Source organism: Typopeltis vanoorti, chromosome 3, assembly GCF_054136105.1.
Source record: "Typopeltis vanoorti isolate ZY-2024b chromosome 3, IOZ_Tvanoo_1.0, whole genome shotgun sequence".
Taxonomy (NCBI): domain Eukaryota; kingdom Metazoa; phylum Arthropoda; class Arachnida; order Uropygi; family Thelyphonidae; genus Typopeltis; species Typopeltis vanoorti.
The window spans coordinates 127,831,682-127,847,604 of record NC_143551.1 but is presented as its reverse complement, the minus strand read 5'-3'; the positions used below and the strand labels follow the sequence as shown (position 1 = coordinate 127,847,604).

Genomic DNA, 15,923 nt, shown 5'->3' with positions numbered 1-15,923 from the left:
TTTTCTCAAATCAATTCTTTTCTATGCTTATTTGCTTATATAAGCTCACTTTCACTACTTATAATATATCTAATCTTGTTAATTTAACCTTTTTAAGTAATTTGCGCTGGTTTAATACAATATTGATTTGTATTTATTTTAACAGCGAAGCATCTGTTGAGCATTGCAGAAACGTTTTGCAAAAAAAGAAGAAGAAATAACGAAACGATGAAAATGATGCTTAGCAGAATTTATTTCAAATGCAAAAATTATCAAAGTTAATATATTAGTATACAAAAACTATCTTGAAAATTAGTATAGATAGTATAATTAGTTAATATTTTAGTACAAAAACTTAAAAAAAACACTTTTGTTATATTCATAGCTTAGAGGAACAAATTAAAAGCAAGCAATTAAAAGTTTAAATAAAATGAAGCTAATAATAATAATTAGAATATACTTTTAATAACTTTAAAACTTTTAGTGCAGAGTTAGCTTAAACCTACGTTAGTGACTTTTATTAGGTTTTTTTTTTTTGTAACTAAATTACAGCAGTGGTAGCAGCTACATTCTCAGCTGACAGGAACAATTAGGGCAATTAATAACTTGAGATGAATAATTCTTTTCCCACAAGTATGATTAGACATCATGGAAATCTGAAAAGAAATAAAGCAAGTGTTAAATGGTTAAATGTTGATGCAACTGTTTCATTTCTAACACTTCTGTTTCCTAAATTAAGAACAACTTGCCTTAGACTTGAAGAAAGTGAACGAATGTTACTCTCGTCAGGTTGTAATTTAAGAACAAAATTCGATCCTTAATTCAATTGCCATTTTTTTTTTTTTTTTTTAATGTTGGACCCATATACAAGAGATTGGCTGGTCAACCTATAGTACGTTAGTACCGTATATGGGTGGTGAGTTGCGAAAGGAGAAACTTGTTTACATTAGATTTGAACGCCTGTATGTTGTATTTCTTGGGAAATACGTCTGGGGGGAAGACTGTTCCACAATATCGCAGTAGCAGAGATGAATGAGAAGGAAAAGAAACCTGTTCTGTGGGTTTCGAGGTGTACTGTGAAAGGATGTTGGGCGGCAGTTGTATATGTTCCGATGGGCTTAGTACATGGTGGGGGGAATTATTGATGCTGTTTCAGATAAACATTTCCCATGGAAATATTTCTAGAATATCCAGATTGTAGAGACCAGGCGTCTATGTGAAAGTGGGGGGGTGAGTTAGTGAAGGATGGGTCATTTATTAGTCTAATTGCTCTCCTCTGTATTGAGTCAAGCATTTTGAGGGAGCGTTTTGGAGTCTCACTCCAGATGTGAGAGCAGTATTCGAGAGCTGGGCGGATTTGTGACTTGTATAGTGTTAACAGCTGTTTAGAGGTGTTTAGAGGCAATGGTTGTGAAGTATTTAGGATGTTTAGATTGTGATGTGCTAGGATTGTGATGTGCCAGGAGAGGCTTGATGTCAGGATAATTCCGAGGGGAGAAATTTCATCTTGTCTGAGAATTTGAGTGTTATCGAAAACTATGCTGGGGGGAAATGGTTCTTTTTTTTGTAAGAAATAAGACAGAACTGGGTTTTACTAGCATTAAAGTTGACGAGGTTATCTGAGCCCCATTGGCGGATGGCTTGGAGGTCAGAATTAAGGACAGTTGTGGTTGATGTTCTGTGGGTTGAGGTGAGTTGTGTAGAGTAGGGTTTGTCAAATGAAAGGGAGGAATGTAATGTGCTGTCATCTGCTAAACTGTGTATTGGGTTAGAGGTCAACTGAAGTAGGTCATTGATATATAGAAGGAAGAATGTCGGTGAGAGAACTGAACCTTGTGGGACCCCAGCATTTGTTGGATGGTGAGAGGAGAGGGAGCCGTCTACCATCACACATAGTCTGCGTCCAGACAGGAAGCTGATAATCCATCTGCAGAAGTCCTGAGGCCAAATGATGAGAGTTTGCTTAGTAAGCATTTGTGCCAGACTCGGTCAAAGGCTTTGGAGATATCGAGTGCAACTACTTGGGATTCACCGAATTTCTCCATGGTTTGTTCAGTGATGGGTGATGTATGAGAGTAGATCTCCTGTTGAACGGCTTTGACGGAATCCGTACTGGTGGTTACTTAATGGCCGAGTACCTTCAAGGTAGATTAGGAGTTGAGAGTCGATGATTTTCTCCATTACTTTAGATAGGACTGAAGTGAGTGAGATAGGGCGGTAGTTAGATGAAGGTTAAGATGATTTGTCACCCTTTTTAAGAATGGGTTGAATATAGGCCAGTTTTACAGGTTTTGGGGTATATACCAGTGGAGTAAGAGAGTGTGTACAGATGACATAGGATAGGAGTCAGTTCCGATGCACAGACCTTCAGGATAATCGGGGAATGCCGTCAGGGCCAGGAGACTTTTTGTGTCTAATTTAGACAACAGGTTTGTGATGTCTTTTTGGCAAAAGGATACAGAAGGAGTTGTATGTTGGGCAGTTTGAATGACTGGATGGCTTTTGCCATTGTCAGTTATGTGTGCATTGAAGGCAAAGTGTGATGCCAGGAGATTAGCTTTTTCTATGGGTAATTTTGCTATGGAGCCACCAGGGTATGATAGAGGTGGGAATAGTGTAGGGCAAAAGTTACGGCCAATTACCTTGGCAAGAGATCAAAGGCACGGCTGCAAGCTTCCTGTTTTTGGCCCGTTCAAATTCTGTTTTAGAAGTATTGATAATTTTCTTGCATTTGTTTTGGTCTTCAGTATAAGCATTGAATGGGAATGGGGTTCTTGATTTAAACCAGTTGTAGTATGCCTGATTTTTCGTTTGTACAGCCTTGGCACATTATTTGGAGAACCAGGGTTTAGTTAGGGGATGGCAGGTCTGAGTAGTGTGGGGAATATATTTTTTCATGCCAGTGAGGATCACTTTGGTGATGCGTTCAGTGCATATGTTTGTACTGGAAGGCAGGAAACAATAATCTAACCATGGGAATGAAGTATAGTAGTCTCGGAGACTGTCCCATTTGGCCCTGTTATAATACTAAACTACTCTTGGGTGGGGATGACTGTGTAAGCGTTGTTGCACGGGGGAGGAGATGAGTACTAAATTGTGGTCAGAATTGCCCAGGGGGCCCACTATATTCACTGCATATTTGGAGGGGTTATTAGTAAGGAAGAGATCTAGGTATTTGGGGAGTGATTTGGGTTATCTGGTATTCTGGTCGGTTTTTGAACAATTTGTGTGAGGTCATTAGTGACTGCAAATGTTTCACCATCTCTGCCTGCAGGATCTGTATAACTGGAAGAGGAAAGCCAGTTGGTGTTATGGACGTTGAAGTCACCCAGGAGGATGATTTCGCTGTTGGGAGAGTGGGACTGCAGAAAATCAACTTTAAGGAGAGGAAATGGAAGAGTTCAGAGTGATTGATGGTATTAGGAGAGCGATAGAGACAGCAGATGAATTTGACTGAGTGGAGGGAGGGATATCTTCAGCCAAAGAAGGTCGAAGTCAGGCGATTCTAAGTTGGTTGCTCCTGGCAGGGTATGTCAGAGAAGATATATGCACTGACGCCACCCTTGGATCGAAAGGAGTTAAATAGTGTATAGTTAGGAAGGTTAAGATGAATAATGCTGGGGGAAGAAGAGATTTGAGTTTCTGTTAAAAAGAGTAGGTGGGGTTTGGTGGACAGCAGATGGTAGTGGATACTATTAAGGTTGGAGTTGAGGCTACAGATGTTGGTGAAATGGATATGCAAGGTTCTGTTAGGCATGGATTTGACTCCAAGGGTCTTACACGTTTCCTATGCAGTGCCTGCATACTGGTGTCCTTCGTGGCGTCACTTGGTTTTTGTACTAGTTTGGATTGTTTGTAGTCTATTATTATAAACGCCAAATGTTGTCTCCATTTTGGCGTTTCTCTTCTAGTGGTCACCGGAGTTGGCGCCTTTGTTCTCTCTGGGCAAAGGTTGAATCAGGTCAAGCACGTATGCGCGACTGGGGGGAAAGTGTCCTTTAGGTTGTTGTTTATCGCTATAAATTTGGTTTATGTTTATTGGTGAGTCGCAGGTCGCTTTCACGAGACGTGAAAAGTTCGTTTCGTCCTTTCTTTTGTTAATGGGTCCGATACGATGGCAGTTGACGATATTTCTGGGATCGAAATTGCATTTTCCTGCAAATTTTCCGACGTCTTCTTTTAAGGATGTACCGTTTTCCGTCGGAAAGTTCAGGATAACAGTGTTGAGTTTCCTATTTTCGGCCTCGAGCGACTCGTGTACCGATGATGTGATTAGTTCACGAAGTTCGTTAGTAGGCACGGGCGCACTTGCGGTTGGGCGCTGGTCATTGAGCGTCTCTGTTTCCAACTTTCCGATTTTGGAGGAGAAGGTATTGATCACGGTATTAAGCTGTTGCTCGAGGTTATTGACTCTTATACCTAGGTTTAGTATTTGTTTTACTGAAGGGAGGCAGAAGTAGGGCTGATTTAGATCGGTAAAAAGTTTGTGCGCAGATTCATTTATTTTCGCGCAGGAAATATGTAGCCAGTTCCAACAGAAATCGCACAATATACCTTTTTTCCTTTCTTTGACTTAGGTTTCACAGCTGCGGCACTTGGTAATGTCATTCGATTTGTTGGTGATCGGAGACGCTACTCGAGGCAGTCTTCCGTTGTTGGCAGCCATCTTTACTTCGCACGGTAGGCATAGCGCTTTCACGTTGCTGTTTTTAGTTGTAAAATATAGCAGATTTAATGGACTATAGGTACTTACGAGTTCTACTGTAGTAATCAGCTTCTTAGTACCTTCTGTTACTTTTCCGTTTACTGCTTATTTTGAACAAAAAAAAAAAACTTACAATTACGATAAAATGCGAGTGCATAGGAGCATAAACATTACTTATCCACAGGCGCCACCTATACTTTTTTGCTTGAACTCTGTTCATATACTAAGTCTAAAACTTTTGAATTTTCACACTACCTCTATTAGTATGCGGTATTTGGTATACAAATAATCAGCACCTTGTAAATATATGCTAAGAGCATGCGTTCCCTCTAAGTCAGGGAGAAAATGTGCAAGCCATGCCTTTTGAGAGCAATTCAGGTGTCTTGGGCAACCTTTACCTGGGAGGGGTAATTTTTGAAACAACGTATGCCACATACTTTATATTTATGAGCTCCCAAAATTATGAAAAAAATTGATTTAATATTTTTATTCAACTGAAAAAATGAACATAAAATCTACACATGATCACACTTTCGACTAATTCATTTATTCATGGTAACTTATAATTTCCTCTAGCTTTAAGACATCATCGTGATTATCTTGCATCAGTTTTTGTAGTGTACGCTTAAACATTTTGGTGGAGTCAAACATAAAACTTAAAAATCACACTATTAATCAACTTCTGAGTTAATACTACGATAAGACACACACACACACACACACACACACTTCGTTAATGCGTTTTTGATTGATATTGAATGGGAGACGGTGTCGTGTGCGCATGTGCAAATGTGCATGAGATATTATCAAATAGAAGACAGTGTAGTATGAATTACGGTACAGTTTTGGTCAGATGTCGATGAGAATCATTGCTGTGTACGAATCGGCTTCCATTGGATGTAGCTTATAGCTAGATCCAATCGAAGTTAATTTTGTTTCCATAAAATCTAGTACTGATATTATGAGAGAAAAGACAGAAAGAAGAGTGAAAGCGTTAAAAAAAAACAGAGCTGGTCTTATAAAACAAAATGAATTTTCTCTCCACTCTCGGGAGGCATCATACAGAAGTGGAAGGGGTATTTACTTCCTGGGCTTTTTTTTGCTTTGGCAGTCAACGAATATCAACTCTATTTTTGGCAAAGCACTTCCAAGTGTTTACAGTAGTCTCTTATAGTAATTTTATCGCCTTCAGACTCAGAAACGGTTCAAGGCTTTACTCCTTCTAAATGCACAATATCGTTTCTATATTGTGCATTTAGAAGGAGACAATATAGAAACTCTTTTTAACATGTATATATCTTATTTCCCCTCTATATTGATCGTCACTATTAGGAACAAACACCGGAAAAGTTGTTTGTTCCTAATCACATCCTCTGGTGATGATTAACTCAAATTATCCTAATCACAAGAGTCATCTCGTAGACCTTATCAAAACTAAACATTTATATCAACTTCCTCTTTAGAGAAAGACCACAAAGGCCATTACATGTTTTTATTATTTCGACAAAAGAGGCTTTCAGAGAAGCTTGATTATCTGATCAAAGATAACTTGGTGTTTTGGAAAGGGATAATGAAGGTCAAGGTCCACTTCTTCGATGCCATTTTTAGGATGTTGAGGATCATGAATCAGACAATGGTCATTTAAACCATAGCCATATTTCCTTTTGATGAATGAAATCAACGATGTTTCCAAAAGATTTTATTAAAAAGCTATGCATTCTATGGTAATTGTAATTATACAATTGTATAACGGTAATTATATCTCAGAAATTGAATAAAATAAACTCATATTTTATTTACAATATTAAGAGATTAATCAAATATCTGATTTTCTCAAAATCTAATTATAACAGCAAGAAAGACAGAATAACTTAAAAGTGACGAACTTAATGAAATACTTACCCGTAGTAAAGTCTTTGGTTCATGCTTGAAGAAATTATATTTAGTTAACTGCAAGATGCAATATTCTCGTCATCAGCAGTTAATTCTTCTTCTGTTAACTGCGGAGAAAAAGTGAGATTCTTTGAAATAATAATTTATTCTATTTAATTAACTCCATCTCATCTTATTTAGAGTTTAGGAAACATATAATTCATATTAATCTTCTAGCTGAACAATTCCATCTCAACTTTTCACTCATTGGCATTGACGGGATATCACAGAAATCAATTGGATCTAGTTATAATTCAAACACTACTTTTAGATTGCATCATTTTAGAATGAACTGAGTTGAAACAACAGCATGAACCATGAACCATTCGAGGTTATTATTCACAACGTGGACTTTTGAATTGTCAATATAATTAGAAAATTCGCCAGGTCATACTTATCACTTAAATTTTAGACACCAGTGAATTCATGAACTTATAAAATAAAACGTATTGGCAAAAAAGGGGATGGTAATTTCTAAACCAGAATGATTTCGCACTAAAATTCAACTAGCGTTTCTTTCCTTCCTTTTTCTTTTTTTTATTTATTTTATCTTCTCGTAGTCTTTCGAGTTATCTTCGATTACGCACATTATTTCTAAGATGTCATTTCAGTTAATTTATTAGAAGTTCCTTTTGCTATATGAGAGATCACTATAGATGGGTCCAGTTCACCAGATTGAACGTATGACACAGTTTACTTTAGAATAATTTTTTTTTCCTTCGATACTGGTGAGATAATTTATCACTAATAAAAAAAAAAACAAATGAACAAATAAACCACCCTTGACAAAAATGTATTTCTTATTGCTATTCAAAAAGTCAACTTCTTGCTATTCAAACATATCGAAAATACCCTTTTCGCTATGCTGGCACATTCCTCATAATCGAAATAGCACATAATAATTTAAGGACAAAGTTAGCTGAATCCTCGTCCCATTGCCTTTCAAGATATTTTGCAAACGGCATCAACTTTTAGAAACGTTACACACACACACACACACCTGTATATTTCAATATACTACAATAAACTACTTAAATAAGATGTCATAAACAGTAGACCTTGAAGACCACTGATAATATTAAAATAACAAATTTTAGAAGACATTCCTATAAAAGATATTCTATGCGTTCAAATAGAAAAAAATAGCATAATAATATAAGGGTAAAGTTAGTTAAATATAATGGTAACATGATACTTAAGTATTGTATTGTATTGGCGTAAATAATCGCAGTGAAGACAATGCGACCTAACAGATGGCTTACTCCAAGATGTTTGAGGGGGATAGGTGCATATGGCATTTTAATATTGTCAGTGGTTTTATGTCAAAAGCAAAGACGTATCCTGTTTAGCAAAACGTCATCCAAACGTTTAATAAAAAGTGAAATCAGAATTAAAAAATTAAAACGAAACAATATAATTAAAAAATTAAAACGAAGCAATATAATTAAAAATGAAATAAAATCGAATCATAACAACCGAAATGGAAGAAAAGCAAAATCTTGTTCCATATAAGGACTCTGAAACAAAAACTGGATTCTGTGAAAGAATAAAGGAATCTAATATTGTGTAAACGAAACTGAATTTATACAATGGAAATTGAAATGAAAATGACTTTCATGGTTTTCGGCGGAAAATTAGAAGGTAGAAGTAGCTTCCACGATTTATTATTTGAAAATATCAGAGTTCAAATGGTATTAAAGATTTCAATGCTACCTCAGCACTAGTTTGATTTTAGTAAGATGATGGAATTTTCATTGATATTATAGTGTTATGAGACATTTCAAAATACAGAAATGAAAGACAAGTCTTAATATATTTCATAATTTTTTGACAGTAGGGAATGACCTTGAAAGTTGCATTACCGGATTAAAAATACTCATCCAGTAGAACAGCAAATTTCATGTTTCTAGAATGTCATATCGAGTGACATTTTTTTACAGATGAGAATTTAAACTGCATGCAGTTTAAAACTTCAAATTCACACAATATGGCTGCCGTGAGTGAGGCTGTTCAAAGCAAGACGGTATGAAAATCAAAACTCATTGTACATGATCTTCATACTTCGCACTGAACCTTTTACGATATCCTCCACAACTTTCTACTTTAAAGACAGTGACAACAAGGCTTTGTTGAAGTCAATCACATTTGGTGATAGAATAATTTAAAAAAAAAAAAACTTATGAAGTAATGGGACAAATATCTCAATTAATTTTGAGATTACACTAAGAAGCTGTTTTTTCATGATTTCTCTTTCATTTGCATAGTTTGACGTATCCATAACAGTAACATATATCAAATACAAGCTGTTGGAAAAGCATTTTGGATTTTCTATTGGAAGTATTTCTATACCTGGCTAAAGATCGTTTCAAGGATATCGGCAATAGATTTAAAGTAGAGCAACTCTATGGCGCTTCTCATATGCACAAAGCAGTCAGGAGGTAGTTCATCAGAAGCAAGTGGAGGAGGTATTTGAATAGTAATCATCTATAGCGCAGCCTTGTGCTTGGTGTGCAAACATTCAGTTTGAGATGTCATTTAAAGGGGCACTACAGCTCATCAAGGATATATTTAAATAACTTGAATAGAGAGGATAGTCAAAAAGATTCGGACATGGATACGAAATGTCGCATCCATAACTTCATGTTTTCCAAATTATCTCCTCCCATGTTTCTAAGTTCAGTGCTTAGACAATATAGTGTAAATGGTTCATGACAACAATGCAATTTATTCAGATGTCTTCGTTGCTGACATGTAACGAAGACATTCAAATGTCTTCGTTAGATGTCAACAATCAACATTAGAAGCAACACTCCCTCTCAAAACCTGGAGGTTTGAGAAAAGTCATTGTAAAGGTGCATGAAGAATTCTTTTTTTTCTGAATTCCTAATAATGAAGGGGCTTCGTTTTAGTTTTAATCAAAGGTCTAAAATGATGCACATGCATCACATGAAGACAAATCGGCTAATGTGCTAATCCACTTTGGATTAGCACATTAGCCGATTTATCTTCATGTGACTTAACAAATTTATGTACAATAGGATTCCCATTCGATGACTTAAACGGAATTTGAGCGTAACTGGATAAACGAAAATGTTAGTGAATAATAGTGGACTTATATAAGTTCGGTGTATCCAGTGGTGAGCTATGAACATTTTAACAAAGGGCTCGCATCGTCGAGCACAAAAAAAAAATAAGCCGTATTTCACATCAAAACGTTTATTGATACAGCTTGTGTACAAATTCCAATCAAAAAATATGAGAGGACAATCAACCTCTAAAGAATATCATTTTTAGACAAATATTTCATCATCTAAACATGAGTTATTTGCACTCACAAGGGACAAGGGTAAAGATAGCACATGCGTTTATTTTATTTTCAGACTTAGGCGCATTCGTTATAGAGGGGTTGAAACAATAATTACAAGTAATCTATACACTGACGAATAGACTGATTTTTGTTAGGTTAACGTATGAGTTTGTCGCTTAATATGTTTCAAAATTTTTTTTTCTTTGAAAAAATAAAAAAGTAAACAAGAAGAATAAGGGGCTCGCAAATTTGGGAAAAATTTAATAAAGGGCTCGCGCGAACCCCTTATGGCTCACCACTGGGTGTATCACATAGTATATTGAATAATTTTAAAATAAGTTGTTAAAATTTGGGCGTTTTAAGTTTTAAAATTAAAATGAAAAGTTATAATAATAAGCCAACGCTTTTTATTCTCTCACAGGGATCAGGAAGATTTTAATCCTATCTTACTTTTGGAGACTGAGTGGGCAGTTCAATCTCCACCAGTAGCCAATCAAAGATAGCTGGCCCATGACTATTACTAATTATAGGCGGCAACCGATGAAGAAACAAGCAAAGAAGTGCTACCATCTCTTGATACCTAACCCTAACAGAATATGTTACTGTCTGAAATAATGTGAGTGATACGGTCGATTTTCTTGAGTTTATAGGACGAAAAATCCGAGTTTCCGGGGGGAAAAAGTCTCCTGCATCAAAGGTAGGCTATCTGGTTAGCTACTGTCAAATAGCTAGGTGCATGCTAAATCTACGGTTTCTTAAAAATAAAGTAATCTTTTGGTTCCTTTAAATAGCAGCAAATAGAAATCGAGCATTGGCAATATTAGCTTTGTTTTCAAAAATGAAAACATTTAAAATTGATGAAAAACTGAGAAAAATTCATTTGATATCTATTTTATTATAAGAAGATAGCACTCGTAAATTATGAAGATATACACATCAAAATATTTCGTTAAAATGCGAAATTTCCATTAAGTTTTATGATTTATTTATAGTATAATAAAAGGAAATCTATATTTAATCAAGATAACTTTTTCTATCATATATAACTCCTAATTTGTTTATTTATTTTTGGTTTTAATATTAATACTCACCTTTCCATTAAAACATCTGTCGAACTGAAATAATAAAGAAAACGTAAAATTAAATGTATAAATAAATTAACTTCTGTGAAAATATATTTAGGAGTTTTATAAGTAAATACGTTATAATTCTGGATATTTTAAATTAAATATACAGAATAATTGAAAATCGAAATTAGCTTCAACTACAAATACGCTGCTTTTAACTGTTTATAAAGAAGAATGAAAACTAATAACTTTTGCACAATATCTCTCAAATAAATAAGCAGGCAAAGACAGAATTATATGCAACAGGTCGAAAGATCAAAGTAGCGGTTGGTCTTCTGCTCACTTACAAAATTCTTCTCGTCAGTATATGACTCGCAAATTGCGCTGTGGAGAATCTCTGAACATGAAGAAGATTGATACAATTAGAAAAGGTAGGTTTTTGTGGAATAATTGAAATGCTCTTATGGCAATTCCAAAAGTACCAAAACATTTTAGTTTATGTATATTTTTGTATTTTTAACTTTAAAACTTCGCAGTTATTGACATATTTACGCAACACCTGTCGAAAAAAAAATCTATTTATCTTTTTAACACCGAAGCGTCTGAAATCCTCGATAGATTTACAATATCATGACTCGAAAGATATTAACATATATTTAATTTCTTGTGTTATCCGTGATTCTCAGCAATTGCTTTTATTGTTAATGTAAAATTAAATGCATTTTCAATATATTTCTGCATATTTTATTCGAGTAATTTTTAAGGTACAGAATTTAATATTAATCTTGAATATTTCAAATAGTAAGGTGTATACGGAAGTGTTCAGATAAACAATGAATATTTAGTATTTAATAAGGGCTTTGTCTTTGCTTAACTGCCTTTGATTCATGTACCCTAAGATATAATCACTCTCACGTTTTTATGATGCTCACAATCGCCGATATTTGCACTGCTCAGTTGTATTTCTTTTACCCTACTTTAAATATCTGGAAAGATTATGCTCATGTTACATTTTAGCAAAACAATTTGACTGGGATACTGGTGTTCGGCCATAAATTTTTCCATTGGCTCCACAAATAATAACGAATAAATAAAAACTGTTACATCGCTATTCACGCAATGATTTCTGTTAATAATATATTAATATGTCATAAATACATAAAAGTAAAATTCCTCAATTATCAGGAACACCATAAGAATTTTTAATAAATACATTGGATTACTTATTTTATTACCTCAGGATTTCCGACCTTTTCGTCGCAAAATTTAATCAAGGTTTCCGCAGGAGTAATGTTAGCTCCATATAATTTCGTTGAACATTCAAACCATTTCTCCTTGATCTGTAAGAGATAGTACGCCAATTAGATGGCTTTGAAAAAGTTAACTAAAAGTACCAAATGAATATCGTATGATAATGTGAAATTTGTGAATTACAAGCGATTATAAACTTTTTCTGTATCGTTCTTTCGTAAAATTTTGATAATAAAATTATTTAAATGAAATAAAACTTCCTTTTTTATTGGTATGACCTGACAAAAGAACATATCCCCTACCTCCAATTGTGCTCATAAAATGCTTAAAAAGCAATCAGTAGATTTTCCAAGAAGTACTCACTTCAAAGATTAAACTCTGTAATGTTTACATGAATTGGAGTTCGGAAGTGACTTGAAATGTTCTAGGATCATCTAACCCTTTAACGCATGGGTGTACACATGCCATAAGGTGTAATACTTCATACAGGAAATCGTCATGAAAAATGAGAGTTTGAACGCTATAACTTCGCTCAAAATATATGCATACCAAGCAAATAATTATTTATTATACTTCACAAATATCCTCTGTTATATTCCCAGACGGGAACGGAGTGGAGAGCTTGTATCCCGTTTCTATTGCGTAATGTTATTAAAATATGTCAGGGAAAAGTCTCCTAAATATACTTCTCATTAAATGGATGCTTATGTCTTGAAATTTGTCTTGAAATGCCATCTAAAGATCAGTAGATACATCATAGATAGATTTCTGTTAGTTTAAATTTCTGAAAAAGTCCATGGGAAATCGTGTTTCCATATAATTGCTTTGAGTCAGGTGTGCCAGAAGAGTTGCCTGTAACCCAACAGGCAACTCTTCTGGCACACCTGTATCAGCTTATAGTTATTATCATGATACAGGAAGAAGGTTGTTGAAATATATATGTAAAGTATCTCTAAACAACTTTCCATATTAAACAGACATCAACTCCTAATATTGATTTATTGTACTTATGATACGATATCCTGGGGAATATCAAATTATTGGTTGATATCCACCGCATGATCCACAATTAGTGTATAGGTTATACGCTACATAAAACTGAAAATATAAAATATTTAATCAAGTAAAAGAAAATTTCAGTAGAGTAATAAACTAAAATATATATGCATAAATAAGAGAAAAAATCTTAAAGAAAATATATTTTACTTTCTTACTTACTACTTGATCGGTTGTTTTTTGTGCCGCACACATCAACACTGTCAACCTTTTATCTTTATCCATTTCTGTAAGTAGGATAATTAAACCTTTATCGTTTAAAAATAGACAACAATTTTATTGTTAATACATATATTAAACTATATTTAGTACAATAATCTGCCAAACACCAAAAAGTGAAAAAAATGCACAGCTCATAAATTAGAATATACAGAGCGGATACAGAATGAATTCAATTAACGTCTCTCTCTCTCTCTCTCAAAAAGCTTATAAAAGACACTTGGATTCCTAGAGTCGGTTCATTTTCCGCCAAACTCAAAGTATCTTACTGTGGCTCCATAATGGAAGGAGAATATATATTAATACATCATGCATGTTATATCGAACTATTTAAAATGAACGTAAATGAACGTAGTCATTCAACACTTCGGTTAATTTGAATCCTATCATATCATATTAAATATATATAAATAATTTTGTAAATTAATAGAATGAGGAAGTAGAAGTTCATGATGTGTTTCAAGGATCATTAGTAGCCTGAAAATAATACCAAATGAATCATATATATATATGTATGATGTTCCTTTCGCAATAGGTTCAACTTCCACTGAGGAAGATTGTGAATTAATTTTCTTTATATGCTTACTGTAGAAGTGGAATAATTTAGTCGGTAAAGAAAGCCGTTTGGATTATGTAATCTCGGAAACATATTATAAACATGTACCGTCTACCAATGTGGTTCAGGATTCCAACGTTCTGTGGTTAGGAATGTCGCAAAAAAGCTTGGGATCTATCGGGGGAAAAAAAATCTAAAAATCTGCGCTGCATTATATACGTCACTTTATGTTTTACAAAGTGTTGTGTACAATGCTCTACAATATGATTATAAAAGCTATTGATAACGAAGAGACAACAACATTTAGATTATAAGTTGTTCTTCAATATCGTCGTAGTATTTGACAACTTGGAAGAAACGTAGCATAATCTGCAATAAGAAATATTAAATCTTAAGGTTTCGAAATTGAAACTATTAAAACTTTCTGACGAATTCATCCTTAGGACAACGAACGAAATGCTTTTTTTTTAAATATGGAACCATATTAAAAAAATGTTCAAGCAGATAATGAGCTGCAAGACATTTCATTTGTAATTATTGAAGACAAGTAGAAAATATATGTGATATTTATATTATAAACAAGCATAAGGAGTGCAGTATATAAAAAGAAAAGAAAATTGTACGAGCACATCATTGCATACATCCATTTTTGTTGAACTTGAAGTGCGCGTCTGAAACATTTTAAAGGAGATGAATCCAATATCGTTGAATCCAACAGCAGGCTAGTTGGTGGCTTGCTGGTCCCTTGAAAATATCACGAAATTCCAACTCCTCCTATTAATTTACATTATAAATTAATTTAAAATTCAATGGTTCAAAATAATCGAAGTGATAGATAGTTTATGTTCAGTTTAAATATTTCATCATAATATGTAATGATTGATATATACATTCTTAGAAAACTGTAAAATATTATTTTAAAAATAGCAGCACGTTTAAAGAAAAAACGAAATAGAAAAACAAGTAGTATTTGATTGTAATCCCTGTGGAGAGCTTGAGAATGTGCTCTCATTAGGAGAGTCAATTTCATTTCATATTGAAGTACAACAGTTTAAAGGCGAACGTTGTCTAGATTCTGATTTCATATTTGGTCTGCTTAACAGAAAGTTGCAGTTTTGTTCAACACCATAATTATTCATCAGGAAAAGGATAAAAATAAGAAATATTTACGGAACCAGATTTCTAGAAGAATGTACCAATCTGTAACCGTATAGTCACATTGCACAATTGTGAGTGAAACTATACAATGTACATCTAATTTCGCAGTTAATGTTTCATCACAGTCACATTAACTGTAATATAACTTCTCTGTTATGTGGAGTTCATCTGTGAACAATACGAAAGAGGACAAAAAATGAACAAAGAGGAAAGGCAGAAACTGCATTCCTGAAAAACTAAATCTCTAGTGAACGAGTAGAATATTGCTAATTTCTATTCTAGATTTATTGTATCACTTACCACAGAAAACATTCAACCTCTGATGCTTTCTTGCCGACGCTGAAATCGCCAAAAAGATTATGACGGACAACGCAAGAGGTTCGAGCTTCATCTTGAGGTGTTTTATTATTATTATTATTATTATTATTATTATTATTATTATTATTATTATTATTATTCTAACTGCACACACTCGTCTTCGTTATCGTCAAGGAATGAACTCTGCAAAAGAAACATGGAACTTATATCAAAAGGAAAAAGGAAATGGTTGGCAACATGAACACGTGATAGTAAATCGATACAAAAACAACAGAAGACATAATGTTTACTTTCAGTAGTGTGCTAGAAATTTTATACCTTTTTTATAACATACACGACGAATGAAACGATAAAAGCAACTTTTAATTAGTAATT

The 15,923-nt window shown here is 34.1% G+C and overlaps 1 long non-coding RNA gene across 1 annotated transcript; it reads right to left on the bottom strand.

Moving 5' to 3' along the window:
* Window positions 1–470: 470 nt before the first annotated feature.
* LOC150108551 (uncharacterized) lies at window positions 471–13,519 on the bottom strand. Its single transcript, XR_016550666.1, has 5 exons — window positions 13,460–13,519; window positions 12,226–12,330; window positions 11,015–11,038; window positions 6,587–6,684; window positions 471–635 (listed from the first exon to the last, which is right to left on the bottom strand). It is a non-coding gene; the product is annotated as an uncharacterized LOC150108551 (long non-coding RNA).
* Between the last annotated feature and the right edge of the window lie 2,404 nt (window positions 13,520–15,923).